Genomic DNA, 22,229 nt, shown 5'->3' with positions numbered 1-22,229 from the left:
ACCTGCTCACTACACACACACTTGCTCACTGGCGCACACACACACTCACTGTTGTTCGCACTCTCACTCTCGCTCACATACTCAACCCGTCGTGGAGGACCGTTCAAAAATTAAACATGCTAGTCTTTCTGTCATGATGTCCTGAAGCATCGCAGAGGTTGTCGCCCACTATGACACGCTATATGAGATGAAACGATCGAATCTTGCGTCCCGACACCCATTGTCGTTTACGAATCCCCACGACACCCTACGTCAAACGGATTGTGCCAAAATCGTGCTAAAATCGTGAAATCTGAACCAGGCAGGTAATAAACTTTTGACCTAACACGCAAATAACCCATTAAAGCACTAAGACATGGGAACAGTATAGCTAACATTCACATTCAGGCTAAACTAGTACATAATTTAAAAAAATGCTTTTTATAATCTTAGGGGTAATGCTGTAAAGAATTTTAATACAAAGTAATAACTAGTACAACACTAGGATCTAATACATTTGCTGGGTGAAATTTGACACAACAGGCGTTTAAAAAAAATCTTTTAAATAAACATTTGGTTAATTGGCACATACTGTGTTTTTGTCTTTATTGAATGGTATTGAAAGTTACTCATTGTCACATTATGAATATTTTCTTGTGAACTTCAGAGAAGATCCAGGTATATTCACAGATGGTTCTTTAAGATTGTAAGAGGCCGGGTCATTTAAAAGCTTACATTTAAATGAGCTTTATATACTCAGCATTTATAAAATCAAGACCACTACATGTACAGGATATCAACGATCAATTAATGTTGGATGCTTTGAAAAGAATAACATGCATTCATTCAGACACACCTGTTAACGTGTCTTCACACAGCTTCACTGAACAGCATCCAAATGGCATTTTAATCTAGAAGTGTGCATAATTGGAGGAATATTGATACATTTAGAAGTTTGTTTCATTTATTTAGACAAAATCATTATTTCTATTCATATTCCAATAAACTATGCGATCTGATGAGCAGAAGTGGCTTCCAGCGATTGCTGTTATGACCAAAGTAGGTGTAGGTGTGGTGTCATATTATAATTTTAAACTACAGTACAGTTGTTTTTTAATTTTTACATAAAAAAAAAAATTAAACAATTATTTAAAAAAACAATAAAAATGAATTATAATTTAACACACTTCAATGATTGGTTTAAACAAAAAGGAAAATGTGCAGTATGATCGATGGGGTGTCACAGTTAAGTGCCTTTTATAAAGTAACTGCACATGCGTCCTCTACTTGGGTCCTTCACACAAACGAATCTGCCATTTAAAACAATACAAATGATGCACTGTTGCTCAGTATTAAGTTATAGATTGTGCTGTATGATTTCTTTTCATTTGCTACGACCTGGCTACACAAGAAGCACGTGCAGGGACGTGCAGATGGTAGTCATGGTAACGAACACAATATAAACCTGTTGTGCGTCTGTGCTGAGCTTCCGGTGGAATAACAACAAAAATGCACACTAATTAAGTGTCTGTGCTCTATATGCAACCACTAATCAGCCTATTCTGTTTGGTTAGTAAAAAAAAAAAAAAAACTTATAATTGCGGATTAGATCCTAGAACCCCTGACACGAGAGGCAAAAGTTCAACCGCTGGACTATTAACGTAGACAGACAAACATAGCGGATATGCATTTATCAGCCTGAAAATATTTGCTAGTAGGATCTACAACTAATAGCAGCTAGATCTCATTAAACAATCAATTAAACCCAATGCACTGTTTCTAAATTTCTGGACATCGTAACGTTATTTTTTATTTTTTTATTAATTGTTATTGGTACTTTAAAATAGTAAGAGGGTCTGCACATCCAAAACGCTAAAAATCAGTATATATTACCATATAAATATTGAAATGTAAACATTGTCACAAATCATAAACAGTTTTATAAGCAATAAATTGGAATACATATACGTTAATAATTCTAATTATTATTCTGAAGTGCTGTTGGGTGGGGCCTGTAGAATGTGCAAAAACAGCCAATCAAACATGCACCACTCATATTAATACTGGCGGTAAATCGCAGTTCCCCTCACTCGTCTTTGAGATGGCACCACGAGTATGGATAGTTGGCAGTTCTATTACGCGCAGGTTGCGTTCTCACATATGTGAGCAGGGCCTGGATGCAAACCTCGATCTTCCCTGTAAGATCACTTGGGATGGCAGAGGAGGTAGACTCTGGGAGCAATTGCTTCCAGCTCTGCGCTCTCTTCGGAGCAGAGCTCAAGCTCCGGACATTTTGATAATACACCTGGGTGGAAACAGTTTGCTCCGGGAGGGCCGCGATCGCTTGAGTTTCCTTAGGGAAATAACGCGGGACCTGGGCACATGTTTCGAGATGTTTCCCAGGACGAGGCTGGTGTTCTCATACATTCTGCCACGCTTGAAATGGAGAGGTCAGATTGGCAGGTCTGCCTACGGCGTGGAACGCAGCCGGCGGTTCATCAATGGGAAGGTTACCGGCTTCTTGGCAGGGAGACAGATGCGCGCCATTCGCCATCGAAACATCGGCCTCTCCCATCTGTGCAGAGACGGAGTTCACCTGAGCACAGAGGGAAACCGGCTTCTCCTGGACAACCTCAGAGAAGCTCTGCGGGTGGAACTCCAAAGCTGAAGCCACCATGTCTTACCCCCTCTGCCATCCCAGGCAACAACGGCTCTTTTAAGAGCCACCCACTCATTCAAATAAAGAGCGTTTTTACAAATGTATTAAATTATTTGTTCTTCACATTACTTGAGGTCAGGTGGCGGATACTTGTTGTTATAAAATAAAAATGTCGATGACGCACAAATCTAAAAAGCGCGGTCACAGAAAATTTGTTTTTAAATCATTTCAAGCGCGAAACGACTCGCGCGCTGTTTATGTGCTGCACACAACCAAAACGTGCTAACAGAACAGTGCTTTTAATGGTATTTTAAGCCATTGCGGATCTATGCATTTGTTCACGTCAAAATTCTATGCACTAATAAAATAGGCTAAACTAGTATCTCATTAAAACAAATGATAGGAAATCTTATGAATTTATAATAATTAAAAAAGGAACTTAGTTTAAATCTATCAATATATAGTGTTCACTCAGAACAACATAACCGTTTAGAGCCACCTAGAAACCATATTGCAACATATAAGCCATATCCACAATATCTTACAGACATGGTTGTTGGCTCAGCCGAAAAAAGTCCCAAAGATTTAATATTGGCACAAAATTTGTGAGATTATATCTTTGGATCAGAAAGACAAAATGACTTGGGGTTGGGCTCTTTTGAGCTCGGCCTATAGCTAATGTTTTTTTTTTTTTTTGGCGGCCACCTTGAATGGTGATAGATGACTGACTGCAGCGCTCGTGACAGGGGGCGCTTGTTTCTGAAAGAACGAGCATAGAGAGAGACAGAGCCGGTCGCGCGCGCGCGCGCACTATCACTGTATTCAAACTGCCTTTCCCTCCCTCCATGGCGCAAAAAATCAATCATTAATATGTAGCCGCCCTTTCTCTAAAACCATTCACCCTTTTCTAACAAAACGTATAGGAATATATGCTTTATCTGATGACATTGTGTGTATTTTCACAAACATAGGGTGCGAGTTGACAGACATTTTTTACACATGGCGTAGCAAGTGAATACAAGAACTAAAGCCCCGCCTCATCCAGTTCGAGTATCGGACCTGGTTGAAACACTAATGCATGAGTGTTTCAACCAGGTCCGGTACCCGAACTGGGTGAGGCGGGGCTTTAGTTCTTTGCATTAGTCGTCTAGGTAGACTAATACGCGCTCCCTACTGAGTCTCAAAGGGAAAAGCACTAGCTGCGTTTTTCTCGAACGTGAGGAGTGACACCTTCGAACACGAATCCCAGGAAGTGCCTGTGATGAGAGCTATCTGATTGTGAAAGTATGCGTCTTCAGATCCACCGTCTGTACATGCATGTGGTACTACAATTTCCATTCTGTCCAAGAAAATGTATTAATACAGATTTTCCATTAATTCTAGAAAACATACACACAATGTCATCAGATATAAGCTAAGCATATTCATATACGTTTTGTAAGAAAAGGGTGAATGTTATTTGAGAAAGGGTGTCTTCATATTACTGGCATAGCCAAATCAAACCTTTCAAATGTAAGAAATATTTGTGGAAGGTTACTTTAACCTTAAAGTTTCCGTGCATTTTTACAGATTGCGGGAAAAGGCGAAACTCCTTTTCCTCGATTTACTGAAGCCTATAATGTAAAACGCATTTTGCATCTGCACAGCTAGCACAGTGAGTGTCTGGCTCGCTCATTGGCTGTGCTGCGGCAACTGCACACATCCAATGGCGCGGGTGCCTCTGACATGTGCGCCAATGAACTAGCATCACGCCATTACACGTCAGCCCGCCAAGGGGGCGCGGCCTTAGCCCATATTATTATTCTTTTATGATATTTTTAGACCCCGAAAAACGCCATTTTAGCAGGTTTAACAACTGAAGCGACAACTTGCCAGGTTACTATGGCTGTGTCCAAATTCAGGGTCTACATCCTCCTTAGGATCCTTCCTACCCGGTTGAAGGAGGAGGGATCCTCCGACGACCGCAAAACCCGGAAATCGGTGTTTGTGAATTTGGACAGCCTACCCTTCTTTCAGGCCCTCCCTTACCCGTTGCTCATATCCTGTCGCCTAGCAACCGGAGCTTTATAAACACTTCTGTCTGCTCTTTCGTCCCTAGAAGCGTTAAAAACAGCTTCAATCACTAACAAATTAGCTGTGTGTAATAATTACTATAAGGGGATATTCACACAGGCAGTAAGGAAGAAGCTAGTTTACGAAAGTAATGTGTTTTTTTTTACATAAACGTACAAATGTAAAAAAAAATGCTTAACGCTTAAACAAAATGCCTGACTACAACCACTGAAAAAATATATTTATGAATATATATAAATGTATAAATATATTTTTTTGAAAAGACAGTTTTTAAAAAACTTACATCGAAAAGCATACTCCTCTTCCACTTTGCTACCATGGCTACCACTCGCTTCGTCCGCCATTACGTTCTGCCGAAAAGAATTATGGGATAGGTAGGACGGGAAAGGATCCACCACAACCATCCTTCCAATTCGGGGAAAAGGAGGACGTATTTGTGGGCCGCATTTGAAGGATCCTACGAATTTGGACAGCCTTCGTCGCGGCGCTGTGACGTAACATCCTTCAAATGAGCACTCCGAAGGATGTAGACCCTGAATTTGGACACAGCCTATAGTGCGGCCGGCTACGAAATATATTTCGTTCCCTACTCTCAGGGAACTGAGGTTACAATATACTGAGGAGTTCCCTTTTCGAACGGTCACTTCATTTTGCGTAGCTATACGCAGTGGGGACGCCATGCAAAACGCCGCACTATAAGTAACTGGTTGCATTCTGCAGCTCACGACCCCTCAACTCAGGATTTACACACAGTTCTACAGTATAAATCACTACATCTGCTGTTAATATTTACATAGGTCAGGTAGAAAAATTGCCCATAGGTTGTTTTAAAAGTTAATTTGATGAGAATTTGATTATACCAAAATAAACAAGCATGCATTTTGTTTGTAATTTGTGTCATGTACGACTATTGTGCATCTGACATAATACTATTATGGTAAATGTGATGTCCTAATTATAAAACATATCAGATTAGATTAGTAATGAGGCTGAATGCCATACTAAAGGCACTCGTTATTAAAGATTTTAAGAACTCTAAATATTTTAACCATCTTAGACAACTACCAACTACCTAGTAACACCATAGCAACAACCAAAAATACCTTAGCAACCACCTAGTAATACCATAGCAACCACCTAGTAACACCATAGCAACCACCCAGAACACCCTAGCAACCGTTTAGAGCCACCTAGCAACCATATTCCAACATATAGAAGCCATATTTCAGCCCCACAATATCGTATAGACATGTTTGTTGGCTTGTATGCAGTCGTACAGAACACCCTAGCAGCCGAGTGGCGAGTTTTGCCACTGCAAGCACCACTTTACATTTTCTTCAGGAAATGTACATTCTAGTTATTAGTGGTGCTTGCTGAAAGCAAGGCATCACTATTGTTATTGCTCATACTTATTATTATTATTTTTCTTATTATTCCGGACAAAAGTTTGGCGCGTAACTCGCCCCGCACCGTTTGTCACAGACCCCTGAGTGAGGTGTCAAATCGACCGGCTCATTAAGGAGAGGTGTGCTATGACTTTTATAAGCGATCGGGGGTGCGGTGTTCGCCCCAGGGGCGAAAAAGCGGCCAAAAAAGTCCCATTGACTTAACATTGCGACGAACTTTGACCACTCGTAGCTCTGAGCGAGGATTTCGGAGAAACGTGTGATTTGCCACATTTGAAGAGGCTGACAGGCTCTGTAAGAACATACCTCACAATGGGGTAAAAGTTGCACCCCTGGGGGGCAGGAGCGTCCCAAAGGTTCCCCATTGAAATTTTTCTAGTATTACATTCTTACTATTCCGGGAAAATTTTTGGGGCACTCCTCCTCCCGCAGCTTTTGTCACAGACCCATGAATGACGCGTCAAATTGTGCGGCCTATTGAGGAGAAGTGTCCACTGACTTTTCTAAGAGATCGGGGGTACAGTGTTCGCCCCAGGTGCGAACGAAAAGCCAAAAAAGTCCCATTGACTTAACATTGCAACGAACTTTGACCATTCGTAGCTCTGAGCGAGGATTTCGGAGAAACGTGTGATTTGCCACAATTGAAGAGGCTGACAGGCTCTGTAAAAACATGCCTCACAATGGGGTAAAAGTTGCACCCCTGGGGGGCAGGAGCGTCCCAAAGTTTCCCATTGACTTACAATGGTGTAGGCCCATGTACATTTCATGGGCCGTCCTACACATTGCATAGGGATTTTGTATTGAACGTAGCTCTGGATCACAGTGTCATAGAGACAAGGGGGCGGGCTCATTTTACTCAGACGACCAATCAGTCTCTCAGGATCATGGTGAAGCTATCAAGCCACGCCCTAGCAACCATTTAGAGCACCTTAGCAACAAGTCCTATAGACTTCCATTGAAAGAGATCAAAGGGATATCTCCGGACTGAATTGTCATAGAAACATGGGGGTGGTCTCAGTTGACTCGGGGCAGCAAACAGCCAATCATGAATCACCTCAACACTTCCTAGCCCCTCCCTAGCAACCAATGTCGAGCACCTTAACAACCAAAATCCAAAGAGGGATATCTTCCATTCTGAATGTCACAGAGGCATGGGAGTTGGTTTATATCATTCATAGTGACAAGAAGCCTTTGCAGTTTCATCATTGGCAGCTGTCAAGCAACTCCATAGCAACCAAACAGATTACGCTAGCAACCAAAATACAAAGAGGCATATCTTCCATTCTGAATGTCTCAGAGGCATGGGAGTTGGTTTATTTCATTCATACTGACAAGCAGCATTTGGAGTTTCATGATTGGTGTCTGCCAAGCTACTCCATAGCAACCAAACAGAGTACACTAGCAACCAAAATCCAAAGAGGTATATCTTCCATTCTGAATGTCACAGAGAAATGGGAGTTGGTTTATATAATTCATAGTGACAAGAAGCCTTTGCAGTTTCATCATTGGCAGCTGCCAAGCCACTCCCTAGCAACCAAACAGAGTACCCTAGCAACCGTTTAGCAAAACGTATATCTCTGTATCAGAACATCGTATAGAGATGGGAGTTGGTTTATATCATTTATACTAACAAGAAGCCTTTGCAGTTTCATCATTAGCAGCTGCCAAGTAACCCCATAGCAACCAAACAGAGTACCCTAGCAACCAAAATCCAAAGAGGTATATCTTTCATTCTGAATGTCGCAGAGGCATGGGAGTTGGTTTATATCATTCATACTGACAAGCAGCCTTTGGAGTTTCATGATTGGCAGCTTACAAGACACTCCCTAGCAAACAAACAGAGTACCCTAGCAACCAAAATCCAAAGAGGCATATCTTCCATTCTGAATGTCACAGAGACATGGGAGTTGGTTTATATCATTCATACTGACAAGCAGCCTTTGGAGTTTCATGATTAGCAGCTGCCAAGCCACTCCCTAGCAACCAAACAGAGTACCCTAGCAACCAAAATCCAAAGAGGGATATCTTCCATTCTGAATGTCACAGAAGCATGGGAGTTGGTTTATATCATTCATAATAACAAGAAGCCTTTGCAGTTTCATCATTGGCAGCTGTCAAGCAACTCCATAGCAACCAAATAGAGTACCCTAGCAACCAAAATCCAAAGAGGGATATCTTCCATTCTGAATGTCACAGAGGCATGGGAGTTGGTTTATATCATTCATAGTGACAAGAAGCCTTTGGAATTGCATCATTGGCAGCTGCCAAGTAACTACATAGCAACCAAACAGAGTACCCTAGCAACCAAAATCCAAAGAGGCATATCTTCCATTCTGAATGTCGCAGAGACATGGGAGTTGGTTTATATCATTCATAGTGACAAGAAGCCTTTAGAGTTTCATGATTGGCAGCTGACAAGCCACTCGCTAGCAACCAAATAGAGTACCCTAGCAACCGTTTAGCAAAACGTATATCTCTGCATCAGAACATCGTATAGAGATGGGAGTTGGTTTATATCATTCATACTGACAAGAAGCCTTTGTAGTTTCATCATTAGCAGCTGCCAAGCACCTCCATAGCAACCAAACAGAGTACCCTAGCAACCATTTTACAAGACCTACATCTCTGCATCAGAATATTGTATAGAGATGGGGGTTGGCTCATTAGTTTCGGTTGGAAAACAGTCTGTAAATATCACCATGGTAACTGTGTATTCACACCCTAGCAACCATTTAGAGCCACCTAGCAACCATATTGCAACATATAGAAGCCATATTTCAGCTCCACAACATCGTACAGACGTGGTTGTTGGCTCGTATGCAATCAAGTACAACACCCTAGCAACCGAGTGGCGAGTTTTGCCACTGCAAGCACCACTTCACATTTTCTTCAGGAAATGTACATTCTAGTTATTATTATTCTTCTGTTAAAAACTGTTGACTCAAACTCGTCCTAGAGCTTTAACTCTACATACTCCAAACTCGGCTCACACACTCAAACTGATCTGAAGTTAGTTGCTTTATCTTTTCAGACTGATCGGACTTACGGTTTTCCTACAAATGACGATCAAAACTCGGAAAAACTCCCATTGACTTACAATGGGAGTTCTAAAAAATTCAAATTTAGATTCAAACTCACCAACCGACAAAAATTTAAATCTAAACACCTTGAAGACTAAACCAAACTGCCGTTCTATATACTATATGAGTCATTGAGGCTCATTTAAACTAATAAACTCTAAACTCATACACTTATAAACTAATTAACTTATAAACTCATGAATTCATAGACTTATGAACTCTTAAACTCATAAATTAATAAACTCTGAACTCTTAAACTCATTTAAACTTATAAACTCTAAACTCATTAAAACTTATACACTCTAAACTCATTTAAAACTTATAAACTCTAAACTCAAAAACTCTTACACTTATAAACTCATCAATTTATACACTTATAAACTCTAAACTCATAAACTCTGAGTGTGTGTGTGTGTGTGTGTGTGTACACACACACACACACACACACACACTCTAAACTCATTTAAACTTAAACTCTTAACTCATTTAAACTTGTAAACTCAAAACTCGTAAACTACTTTAAACTTCAAACCACTTTAAACTTCTTAAGTTTAAAGCTTCCAGCTCCCAAGCAACTCCATAGCAACCAAACTTGAGTACCCTAGCAACCGTTTTGCAAGACCTATATCTCTGTATCAGAACATCGTATAGAGATGAGGTTTGGCTCTTTTGACTCATGCTAGCAAACAGCACTTCCAACATGCTACACATGCTAGCAGTGAATAGCTACATGCTAATAGCGATTAGTTAAGTGCTATATCATGCCAAGATCATGCTAAGAACTCTATAAAGACTCCATAGTAACCATCTGTGACAACTACCAACCACCTAGTAACACCATAGCAACCACCCAGAACACCCTAGCAACCACCTAGCAACCACCCGGAATACCCTAGCAACACCATAGCAACCACCAAAACACCCTAGCAACCACCTAGCAACATCATAGCAACCACCCAGAACACCCTAGCAACACCATAGCGACCACCAAAACACCCTAGCAACCGCCTAGCAACAGCATAGCAACCACCCAGAACAACCTAGTCACCGCCTAGCAACATCCTAGCAACCACCAAAACACCCTAGCAACATCCTAGCAACCACCCAGAATACCCTAGCAACCGCCTAGCAACCACCCAGCAACACCATAGCAACCACCCAGAACACCCTAGCAACCGCCTAGCAACCACCCAGCAACACCATAGCAACCACCCAGAACACCCTAGCAACCGCCTAGCAACCACCCAGAACACCCTAGCAACCACCCAGAATACCCTAGCAACCGCCTAGCAACAGCATAGCAACCACCCAGAACACCCTAGCAACACCCTAGCAACCACCCAGAATACCCTAGCAACCGCCTAGCAACCGCCTAGCAACCACAGAGAACACCCTAGCAACCAACCAGAATACCCTAGCAACCACCTAGCAACAGCATAGCAACCACCCAGAACACCCTAGCAACCGCCTAGCAACACCCTAGCAACCACCCAGAACACCCTAGCAACCACCCAGAATACCCTAGCAACCGCCTAGCAACACCCTAGCAACCACCCAGAAGACCCTAGCAACCACCCAGAATACCCTAGCAACCGCCTAGCAACACCATAGCAACCACCCAGAACACCCTAGCAACCCACTAGAAAACCCCCAACAACTTTTTAACTGTAAACTACTTTAAACTTTAAACTAATTTAAACTTTAAACTAATTTAAACTTTAAACTAATTTAAACTTTAAACTAATTTAAACTTCAAACTACTTTAAACTCCAAACTACTTTAAACTTCTTCAAACTTTCTGGTCCGGCTTTCTCAAGCCAACTTAAAGTTTGTCTCGACGAACTTTTTAATCTAGTTCTTTTTGAAACCCTACTTACTTACAACCCTAGTTTGCCAACCAGAAGAACTACATATTTAACGGGCTGTCTATCACGGTGTAATCTGCTGCAACAGGGAATTGTAGTTTTATTTTTGTAAATTACTAAAACACAGGGTTCTCAAGTCTCACGCATTGGCCGTGAGACACACGCAATTCAACCAGTTCACACGCTCACACGCTACACCGTGTATTTCTCACGCTAAAAAGGCAATGTCAACCAAGTTGTCCTGCAAGCTTTATATATAACGTTGTATACGAGGCGCGGGCACACAAAGTGAAGTTTTCTGCCGCCAGCACGTATCTCGGCCAGATTGCGTTCGTTAATAGGCAACACAGATGCGCGAAGTCGCGAACACACGGAAGTTGACGGAACATTCTCGGCCGCCGTACGTTCGTTACTAGGTAACCAACAACATCGCGCGAACACTCGTGAATGATGGAGAAGGTAAGTTGGAAGAAAGCTCGTCTAACATGTTTAGGCTAGAACATTTAATATATAGCCCATCGTATACATTATTATTGATGCAGTCAAAAACTCTACAACTACTTTGCAACCAGGCCAGAAGCTTTGGCTCAGTTTGGCTAGCTTACGTTATCTGAAACTAAGGGAAATGTTAGTGGGTATGGGAAGGAATGAAGATGTATTTCTTCATTTTATTTTAAATACATTTAAATTTGTTTATTTTATTTTATTTTATTTTAAATTATATATTATACTGTATGAATAGTCTTTCTAGTTACATTAAGGCTACATGTATTAAAGCAGAGTGCTCTGGGTAATATTTTATATCCTGTCAAAACATACATTAATCATTTCCATTGCATTTGTATTTTTCAAACACTTACAACACAAAACACATTTCATAAGCTGGAGTGTGTACTCTTGTGTACACACACAAACACACACACACACACACACACACACACACACACACACACACCTTAATAATACTCTAATATGTCATTTGTTCACAATGTCCCACCACACAATAAATTATTATACCATTTCGACTAGACACATTCAAAATGCAAAAAGATTTGTTTTTCAAAAACTGTTTGGAGAAATTTGTTATATTTTTGTAATTTTTGTATAACTTATCTGTAGTTTTGAAATATAACATTAACCCTAGTGTGGTGTTCATATTTTTGTTACACAGCCAGTGTTCGTGGGTCTGGTGGACCCGCCGCATTTTGGGGTTTTTAATTCAACACAATCAAAAATGTTATGTTAAAATACTCAACAGATGTTTACTTCATCCCAATTACAAGCAATATAAACAGCATATATGGTCAATATTTTCTCTTTACCTTTGTTAGATCACATTTAAGAATTGCAACCTCGTATGGGAATGGCAGGAGTAGAAACACAAAACTCACTCTTGCACTCTTTCACACTTACACACAATCTCTCACACGCACACACACACACTCATGCACACACATACACACACCCACAACACACACACCCACAACACACACACACACACACACACACACACACACACACACACTTGGATATGTGGTGTACGGTCACTCTCCATAGGCATAATGGATTTTCTAATGTACAAACTGTATAATCTATCCCCCTACACTAACCCTACCCCTAAACCTATCAATCACAGAAAACTTTTGGCATTTTTTGAATTTCAAAAAACACCATTTAGTATGTTTTAGTATGAGGACACAGATGTCGTCATAAACCATGTTTACGTTGTAATTCCCATGTCATTATACACATTTGTGTCCTCATAAACCACATACAAGAACATACACACACTAACAGCAGGCCCTGACAGGAGGAGGACAGAGTAAAGGTACACAGGACCTACAATTTCCACACTTTTATTAGCCCCGGGTCCAGTGGACCCGAACATCCTGTGTGTAATATAAATGTGTAGGGGGGGTGTACAGTGTGTTTTCATTGAAAATGTGTTCTGATATATATTCCTCACAGAAAATGAGCCAAGGCCAATAAGTCTCAGTTTGAAAAAATAATTAATTGTATCATTTTTGTTTTGATAAAAAATGAAAACGGGTCCAACAGACCCGAACACCATACAAGGGTTAAAGAGTATATTTGATGTGATGAATTGCTCTGTCATTTATCAGATTTACCAATTGTTATAATTTCAATTTGTGCTGGTTAATTTGGGTAAAATTGGGGGGTGGGGACAGATGGGGGCGTGGCTCCATTATGGCTCCTCCCCCAACTGCATGTGATCTCACTCCAAGCTTTTGATAAAACTTGAGAACCCTGTGAACATTATCTCACCAATGTTGATTGAACTTCAATTTTACTGAACCCAGAATTTTCCTTTAAGCAACATGCGCAAGTCATGTCAAGTTTATAGTTACACTTTATTTTGACGGTCCACTTTATGACGCTTTTCCACTGCATGATATACGGCTCAGTACGGCCCACTTTTGGGGGGTTTCCACTGTCCTCAACCACCTCGGTTGAGGTTCCAAGCGAGCCGTACCGAGACTAAAATGTGACGTGTAAACACTGCAGATCACTAATTTGGTCAGAGAGGATCTTCACTGCAGCGTCATTGAATTTGCGACACGAGACACCAAACCCGCCAGATTTAAATATCAGCAACAGCCACCGCAGGATTATTTGTCCGCACAACCTTTTTAAACGACTTGCTTTAAACGACTTGCTTTAAACGACCGTCGCACACAACCTGAAAAAAGAAATGTCTGTTTCGTGGTCAGTAGACGAGGTGGCGGCACAACTAATGATCAGTCTATAATCCCACCCATAGGCACCGATTTATGTTTCTGCCGGTGCCCACACTCCATACACAAAAAGTGGTGAGGACATGTTCCACCCGCAAGTTACGCCTATAGGTGTTCTTATAAGATATTTACTGTCAGATGTGTGTCTGCTATATGTACTGACTGCATATGTGCATCATAGTTTTGCATAATTTATTTATATTAACATAAAGTGTGGACAGTCTGATTCAGCCATGGCAAACTAAGTATTGTGGTCACTACCAAAACATTACTGTCACTACCAAAAATGTGCAGTCACTACCGTAACATGGGATGTTTTGTCAAAAATAAAGTATATTGAATTATCAACTAAGATGTTATGATAGTGTTTGGTTCAATGCATATTCAAACTAATGAATCCTTAACTTTGAAATCAGTACGATAAACTTTATGCCATCTACAAAGAAAGATTGGGTTCAAAATACAACAAATCTCAAATTACACTTAAAGCAGCACTCAGTAGTTTCGGGATTTCTTCGCTGTATTCTCGTTTTTCGCTGCAGGTTTCTCTCTAGAGCTCCCCCCACAGCTTCGGAATAGATATTTGACAACACTGTTGTAAAAACTCGTTGGCGATTCTCAGACACCAGAGGCTAGTAGATCAACAACATCAAAGCAGATGGGACATTCTTTAAAACGTCTTCTTCATTCGGGTTCGGACAGCGTGAGGGAGCGCAATAATGACAGCATTTTAGCAGATTTCTTTTAGCCGTAAAGCAGTTGTTTACATCGCGAGACCTGATATCACGCGATACTTCCTGACGCGGCGGCCGGCGGCCCGCCGGCTCAAAGTTGCAAGTGCGTATTTTCCGCTCACGGGCACCAGGGGGGGTGCGAAACGACCACCATTCAACCCGAAATAAGTAATATAACCATTCCAATGACTCCGAAGCTGTTCAGTTAAGGTAAAAAAAAGTTACTTAGATCACCTTTAAAATATATATATATATTTTAGGGCTGGGGGAATTATCGCGTTAATCTTTGCGATTAATTTGAGATGTTTAACGCGTTAAAAAAAAATAACGCATTTAACGCAGGACTTTTTTTTTTTGCCTCGTTTTAATGATTTCCTGTTGCGGCTGCTATTGAAAAGCCGAAAATATGGGGATCGGGTTTCATTCTCGCGCAGCTTTCATGAGCGGGTCTTTTCCGCTCCGTGTGCGCCGCCGCACTCTCCGTTCCGTGTGTGTGTGTGTGTGTGTGTGTGTGTGTGTGTGTGTGTGTGTGTGTGTGTCGGCCATAGGTGTCGGCGCGCTGCGCTCTCTGCTCAGTGTGTTCGACTCCGTGTTTGCGCTGCACGTTCTGCTCTGTTATCGGCCCAAACGCTCCAATCATGTACCAATCACGCACTGGAAAAGCAAAGTCCGCTCAAATAAGGTGAAATTTCTCTGTAGACTTCTGTTTGCTGAGCTAATAGTCATGCTGGGCAACAATGTTAAAGGGATAGTTCACCCAAAAATGACAATTCTGTCATTTACTCTCCCTCAAGTTGTTCCAAACCTGTATGATTTCCTTTCTTCTGCTAAACACAAAAGAAGATATTTTAAAGAAGGTTGGTAATTAAACAGTTGCTGGTCCCCATTGACTTCCATAGTATTTTTTTCCTACTATGGAAGTCAATGGGGTCCATCAGTCGTTTGGTTACCGACTTTCTTCAAAATATCTTCTTTTGTGTTTAGCAGAAGAAAGAAAGTCATACAGGTTTGGAACATCTTGAGGAAGAGTAAATGATGACAGAATTTTTATTTTTGGGTGAACTATTCCTTTAAAATTACCTGCTCTGATCACATGCTCTGGTAATAATAGCTTTTTTAGGACTATAGTTTATTTTTATAATTAGTAAAAAAAAATTTTTTTTAAAAATCTTAAATTGATTATGTTGATTGATTATTGAAAAAAAAATAATACATTGATATATTGATGTTTAATATTATTTTAGTATAGGGCTATTTTCTGTTCCTTTTTTTCCGGTGATTCTAAGTTTAATTATTGATGATTACAAGCTTGGAGGAAATGCAATTAATTGCAATTAATTACAGCAAATTGTGCAATTAATTAGTTAATTTTTTTTAATCGATTCCCAGCCCTAATATATTTATAAGGTAGATGTAAACAAAATCTTAATAGGTCATTATAAGCCTTCTTAATAAATTATTTAATATTGTGTTTCGGTAGTGACAAATTTGGGGAGAAGGAAAATATTCCAGCATTTTCTGAAAATACAATATGAGAATTAACAGCACAATTACTAGAGAAGCGTACCTTGGATATTATACAATTTGCATACATGCAAAATTTGTGGGAAAAAACAAAAAAATTTCAAGATGTTTCCAACTCTGACTTTGCACCAGTTCTGTAGAATGGCCCATGTATGAGGCGGCAATAACCTTTTAAGCCTTTTACCCCCGACTATCCAGAGTATGGGTAAAAACTCATCAGGATGGGGCAAAAGGCCCCCAGTATTGATACAAATACTTTAGCAGTAAAGTAATGTATTTTGCATAATATCTAAGTTAGTACTTGTTCAAAACAATCACTTTAGTTCTGTTTATTTTAATAAATAAACGAAATGCATTTTTGTTTAATAATATACTGTCATTAAAATTAAACTGTTCATTATAAAAACACAGAATAAATATTTAAAAACTAAAGATTCTGAAAGCTTTGAAGGAGATCCCATAAAAAACTAGATGTACCGCATGGCGGTACAAAATATGACCGCCGCTCAGGCCTGCACTGGCTTTCCACAAAAATAAATGACGTGGAGCAATTTGGCTGTATTGCGTGTTTATGTATATAAGTTGTATATTTTAAAAGACTGTCTGGAGTATTCCTGTGGATCATGGATAATTTAGAGTTTTGTAATTATTTGCCATTACTATTTAAGTTTTATATCAAAAGTCATTAGTTTAGACACTTAACATCCATAATGTGAAAACGTCACATCCATAACAGTGGTTAACAGTAAAAAGCGACTGAAGTGCCCTTGAGCAAGGCACCTAACCCCTCACTGCTCCCCGAGCGCCGCTGTTGTTGCAGGCAGCTCACTGCTCCGAGATTACTGTGTGCTTCACCTCACTGTGTGTTCACTGTGTGCTGAGTGTGTTTCACTAATTCACGGATTGGGATAAATGCAGAGACCAAATTTCCCTCACGGGATCAAAATAGTATATATACTTATACATACTAAGTATGAAAAATCTGTGTTTTTTTTTTTTCAAAGGACCCTCCCATTCAATTTATACAAACCTCTACCAAACGGTTGAGGTGCCTGTTGATGGTAAAAGTCAGTTATCTGACTTTGGCATGGGTTTGTTGTGTTTTACTGAAATAAAAAACATTTTTTCCCCAAAAAAGTGGTTTTATCTTGTAGCCCTGGTCCCAGAGTTTTAAAAAAACAATGTTAACAAAATTAAACTCATTCCCACTGTACCTAGTAGAACACTTAAGTAAATGCACTGTAACGGATTTCTGTAATTTGAACAGTATTTTACTGTAATATGTACAGTAAGATACTGTAAAATATGTATACAGTATGTTACTGTAAACAGCAAAGGATTATGGGAAAATATAGGGTCACTACTGTAATTCGTCACTACTGTAAATCGATTTACAGTAGTGAACTTGCCCGCGAAAAACTGACCAATGGCAAGAGGGATTTCTTTTCAAGTGTTTTTTTGAGGGGTGAAGTGGCAGTTAATGCACGGACAAAAGATCATGTAACTCACCAAAAAGGTTAGTATATAATTTCTATTTTATGTAAAACAAACATTTTCAAATGTTTTTACTTATGTTAACAGCAAACTAACATGATGTATCGTTTTGTTTTCGTCTGAATGGTTTTAGTGCCTTTTTTTCCTGACTGTCGTCAGAATGGTTTTTTGGTGCCTTTATTACTGTCTTTTTTCCTGACTGTCGGCCGGGTCGCTGTCACGGTGATAATATTAACTGGTGAGTAAGTTAAGTTCACCTATATTAGCCGAAATATTCTTTAGTTAAAACTATAAAAAATAATGGTTGTGTGTTCCTCTGCCTCTTTAACGCAAGTTAGCTCATCAGGCGGGCGGAGTCGTCGGTAACGTTAACCGAGCTAACAGCGAACTCAACGTGAAATACTGAGGTAAAGTGAGATAGACGAAACCCTTGTTAAAGTGCGGGTTTTAAACAATATTTTCACGTAGGCCTATATGATTTATTTTCAGGTTTGTGATCTGGATAATGCCATCTGCAACGATGGAGTGTGTTGGAGCCTTTTCATTGTGATAACATCAACTGGTATGTAACGTTATGGTCAACTTCACCTAAATTAGCCGAAGTAAACTTATTAAACAGAAAAGCATAATAACTTTGGTATGTTCTGTCTCCTCTTTCACAACTTTTTGGCAGATGTACAACGTAAATACTGAGTAAAACTAAGTTAAAGGGATAACGTAGTACACCTTAAACAGAAAATTATGTATGTCATCATTTACTCGCCCACAACGTGTTCTAAACCTGCATGAAGTTCTTTCGTCTGAACATAAAATAAGATATTTTGAATAATGTTGGTAAATAGTGGCTGGTCTGCATGGACTTCTATAATAGAAAAAATACTTTGGATGTCAATGGGGACCAGTTTGGTTGCTCATGTTCTTTAAAATATCTTCTTTTGTATACAGCACATTAAATAATTTAATGGAAGTTATGAACAAGTTGAGGGTGAGTAAATGGTGACAGAATTTACAATTTTGAGTAAACTAACGTTAACCCTTTATCCAACACCATTGTTAATTTCATCTTTTGTTTTATTTTCAAGTTTGTGGTCTGAATTATGTCGTCTGAAATGTCGGAGGTGTATTTTGGAGTCTTTTTTGTGATTGCCTTCGTAATGGTGATAACATCTACAGGTGAGTAAGATGACATCAACTAAATTAGCTGAAGTATGCATTAGTTAAGCAGGCAAACATGTTCTTTTCTGTTCTTTATTTTGAATTTGCAGCGGCCATTCCCTCCGGACTGTACATCACTGCTGACGCTCTCCACTAATACACAGAACGGGTTGACGTTGGAGGAGGAAGAGGAGAAGGAGGAAAGGGTTAGCAATATACCATTATCAATATAGCAAAGTTTTGCTAACTAATATTTTTAATGTTGTTTAATTGATTAAAAACTATAAACACCATACAACATTATATCTTACCTCATCTTCACCCCACATGTTATTGTTGTTAGTAATAAGTTCTGTTATTGTATTTTAGTTTTTTCTGTAAACTATAACACTAAAAGGCTGCTGTGACTTTGTCTGTTTCAGGAGAGTCTGTTCTCAAAGCAAAAACATGGATGCTGACAATGAAGGGCAGAATCATCATCCAGTTACAACTGCTAACAGACGACTCTTCAGCATTAGCTGTCTATTTTGTCGAATGCAGAATCAGGTAAACCAAAATATATATATATATATTTTTTTTACATTACATTACATTTACATGCATGCATTTGGAAGTCACTTTTATCCAAAGCAACTTACATTGTATTAAGTTTAATTTAAATTATCCATTCCCTGGAAATCTAAGCTACAGGAATGTATTGAAAAAGAATGAAGCTTTAATGATTTTAATGTAATGTATTATGGGGTAATACCATCCCTGTAGGTTAGGGGTGGAAATTGGCAAAAATTTGATGATTCGATAGTATTGCGATATTTGGGCCACAATTCAATATTATTGCGCTTCCTAACATTGCGATACAGCAAGTATTGCGATTCGATTCTGCGATATATTGCAATTCATGTCCCCCATATTATTCAAAGACATTACAAAAAATAAGACTGCTTAACTCACTTCAAATGTCACATTAAATCTGTGAACATCTTCTACACATTTACTGGAGGCTAGTGCAAAAACTTTGTCCTTGAAAATTCAGGACACAGGACCTTATTACAGAACGTAATTATATGAACACGTCACCACCGCATTAGCACCAAAAACATGGAGATTTTATTTTAGAGAATAATTACACAACCTATTCGATATACTATAATTCTATAATTAAATAAACTAATCGAATATCCAAAAATTGTGACTCATCCCTGCATGTAATACCTTGTTTTTTTCCCAAAATCTTCACTTACGTCTCGATTTTCGAAGGGGATTATAAACGTTTCTTCCTTGGTTCGCTTTTATTTAGGCCTATTACATTCACATTCTTTACTGTGGTAAAGTAGAAAAACGTTGTAGGACAGATAGCCTACATTTTTACTTGCACGTCAGATTCATTTCAACACAGTTTTTGCTTGTTATTAGACATGTACGGCGCGTCAAGTTTATTTGATTTTTAGTTTCGCTCTCTTTGGCAGCGCAATTTCAAACATAGCTTAAATGTCTTGCCCTTGTGGAAGATTAAATTCACTTTTCATACCTTTTACAACAAGTAGAAAACATGAAGATATCAGAAAATAGATCGATGGTCTCTTTCCTCCTCGTGTCATCCCTCTCAAAGCACAGAGCGGTATGGCTTCATGTGGAATCACGTGTCTTTGTGTGGAAGTATTAAACGAAAGTTTTTTTTTTTATATAGATTTAACTTTTCTATTATGTAAGTTTCTAATATTTACTGATATGTATTTGAATGCTTTACAGGCTTTGTGTTGCTTCTTTGACGGAATTGCTCAAATAAAGACTTTTTTGCTCGAATAAACTACATTTTTTTTATTTCAATTTTCATAATAACCCCCCAACCACTGCAGGTAGTTGGTCCATTACCACCGCAGTGGTAAAAAAAAACTGCCACCGTCACAGCCTTATAACCTTTATTGGAATACTTTGCGCTACTGTATCAATATAATTGCGTGCGCAAAATATCGCGACACTGAACAGAATCGATTTTTCCCCCACCACTACTGTAGGTGGATTCAGAATCAGATGTAGTGCTTTTATTAACGCCAAAGTACATGCAGCATCAAGTTTGAGGGTTAGGGAAAATTCTGCCAACACCGGTCTGAAAAAATTATATATTTTTCCCTGCTTGTGTTTGCAGGTTCATTCTGAGAGTCAACCCTGATGGCACCAAACACCAAAGGCACAGATCAGATGGAAATCTGGAAAGGTCCAAAGAAAAGCATCAGCCTGAAACCCTCAGTGTTTCTCATCAGAGAGCTTGTCAACTTTGACTGGCAAAATTACTGAAATGTAACAACACAACACTGACTTTGACTGTATTTTATTGTTTTAAGGCCTGTTTTGCTTTTCAGTGTGTGTACGTTTTTGCCATGCTACAGATACAAATGGTCACCAGGAGATTAATTCTATGGACTTTGGAGATGTTGCCTTTTTTTTTCTTCAGCTAGTGGCTCCTGAAGGTCAAGATTTGTAATTTGTACTTCTAAAACAAAATGTTCAACGATTAAAAAGAATATTATAAGGACAAATGTTTGTGAGTTATTGTGATTTTTGAGGGGTGGGGTAAACATAAATTAAAAAAAGAAAATTTAAATGATGAAAAAAAACTAAAAAACAAATACTGTAAATGAAAATACAGTAATAATACTGTAAATGCAATTACAGTAAATGGTACAGTATACTGTAAGTGAAAATACAGTAATAATACTGTAAAACATTTTACAGTAACTTACTGGCATCCAGCTGCCAGTAAGTTACTGTAAAATTTACAGCAACCTCTTTACAGTGTGTCCCATTGAAATTAATGGGATTTTATGGATTTAGGTGAAGAAAGTGTACACATAATACATTTTGGTCTGTACCATGAAGAGAAAACTGATTCAACTATATAAACTATATATTTTCTGAAAGCGTAGACTCTCAGGATGTGATCTAACATGGCATGAAACATGTCCCACCCACGTCATTAGTATACTGCCCAAGCATAACACATTGGGTATTGGTAAATCGGGTATATGGCTGATACCTAAAAAAAGTAGTAGTATGTGCATGTCTGTCTGTGTGTGTGTATGTGTGTGTGTTTGTGTATGTGTGTCTGTGTGTGTCTGTGCGTGTATGTGTGCGTGCGTATATGTGTGTGCGCGTGTGTGTTTGTGTGTGTGTGTCTGTGCATGTGGATTTGTATGTGTGTGTATGGGTGTGTGTCTGTGCGTGTGGATGTCAGTGTGTGTGCATGCTTGCATTTGTTTGTATTCCTGCATGTGTGTGTGTGACAGTATCATCCTAAACCAGCAACCCTTCGCTCAACAGCACCATCTACAGGCCGATGAGTGTACAGTCACTAAATGTGCACATAAATGAATTTATTTTATACCCCCCCCATGGATGAAATTCTACGAAACTTAGCATACCCCCAGAGGATGTCAAGTTAATCATACACATGAAATATGGTGCAGTTCTGAACATCTCAACTGAAGATAGGGGCGATTAAAGCAG

At 39.3% G+C, this 22,229-nt stretch overlaps 1 protein-coding gene and 1 long non-coding RNA gene across 4 annotated transcripts in view; one reads left to right on the top strand and one right to left on the bottom strand.

Annotated features, from left to right (window-relative positions):
* LOC311079881 (uncharacterized protein) overlaps positions 1-22,229 on the bottom strand; it is a 518,544-nt gene that overhangs the window by 298,963 nt on the left and 197,352 nt on the right. The window lies entirely within an intron of this gene.
* Positions 17,466-18,927, top strand: LOC311079975. Of its 3 annotated transcripts, XR_014605483.1 has the most exons (7): positions 17,466-17,592; positions 17,704-17,808; positions 17,905-17,977; positions 18,060-18,132; positions 18,244-18,290; positions 18,653-18,743; positions 18,836-18,927. It is a non-coding gene; the product is annotated as an uncharacterized lncRNA (long non-coding RNA). The 3 variants fall into 3 exon arrangements; XR_014605484.1 differs by having other exon boundaries at positions 17,477-17,808; positions 17,909-17,977; XR_014605485.1 differs by having other exon boundaries at positions 17,477-17,808.

This window comes from Abramis brama (assembly GCF_963993115.1).
Source record: "Abramis brama genome assembly, chromosome: 1".
NCBI lineage: Eukaryota > Metazoa > Chordata > Actinopteri > Cypriniformes > Leuciscidae > Abramis > Abramis brama.
The sequence above is the reverse complement of the archived record's forward strand: the minus strand, read 5'-3'. Positions and strand labels throughout refer to the sequence as shown.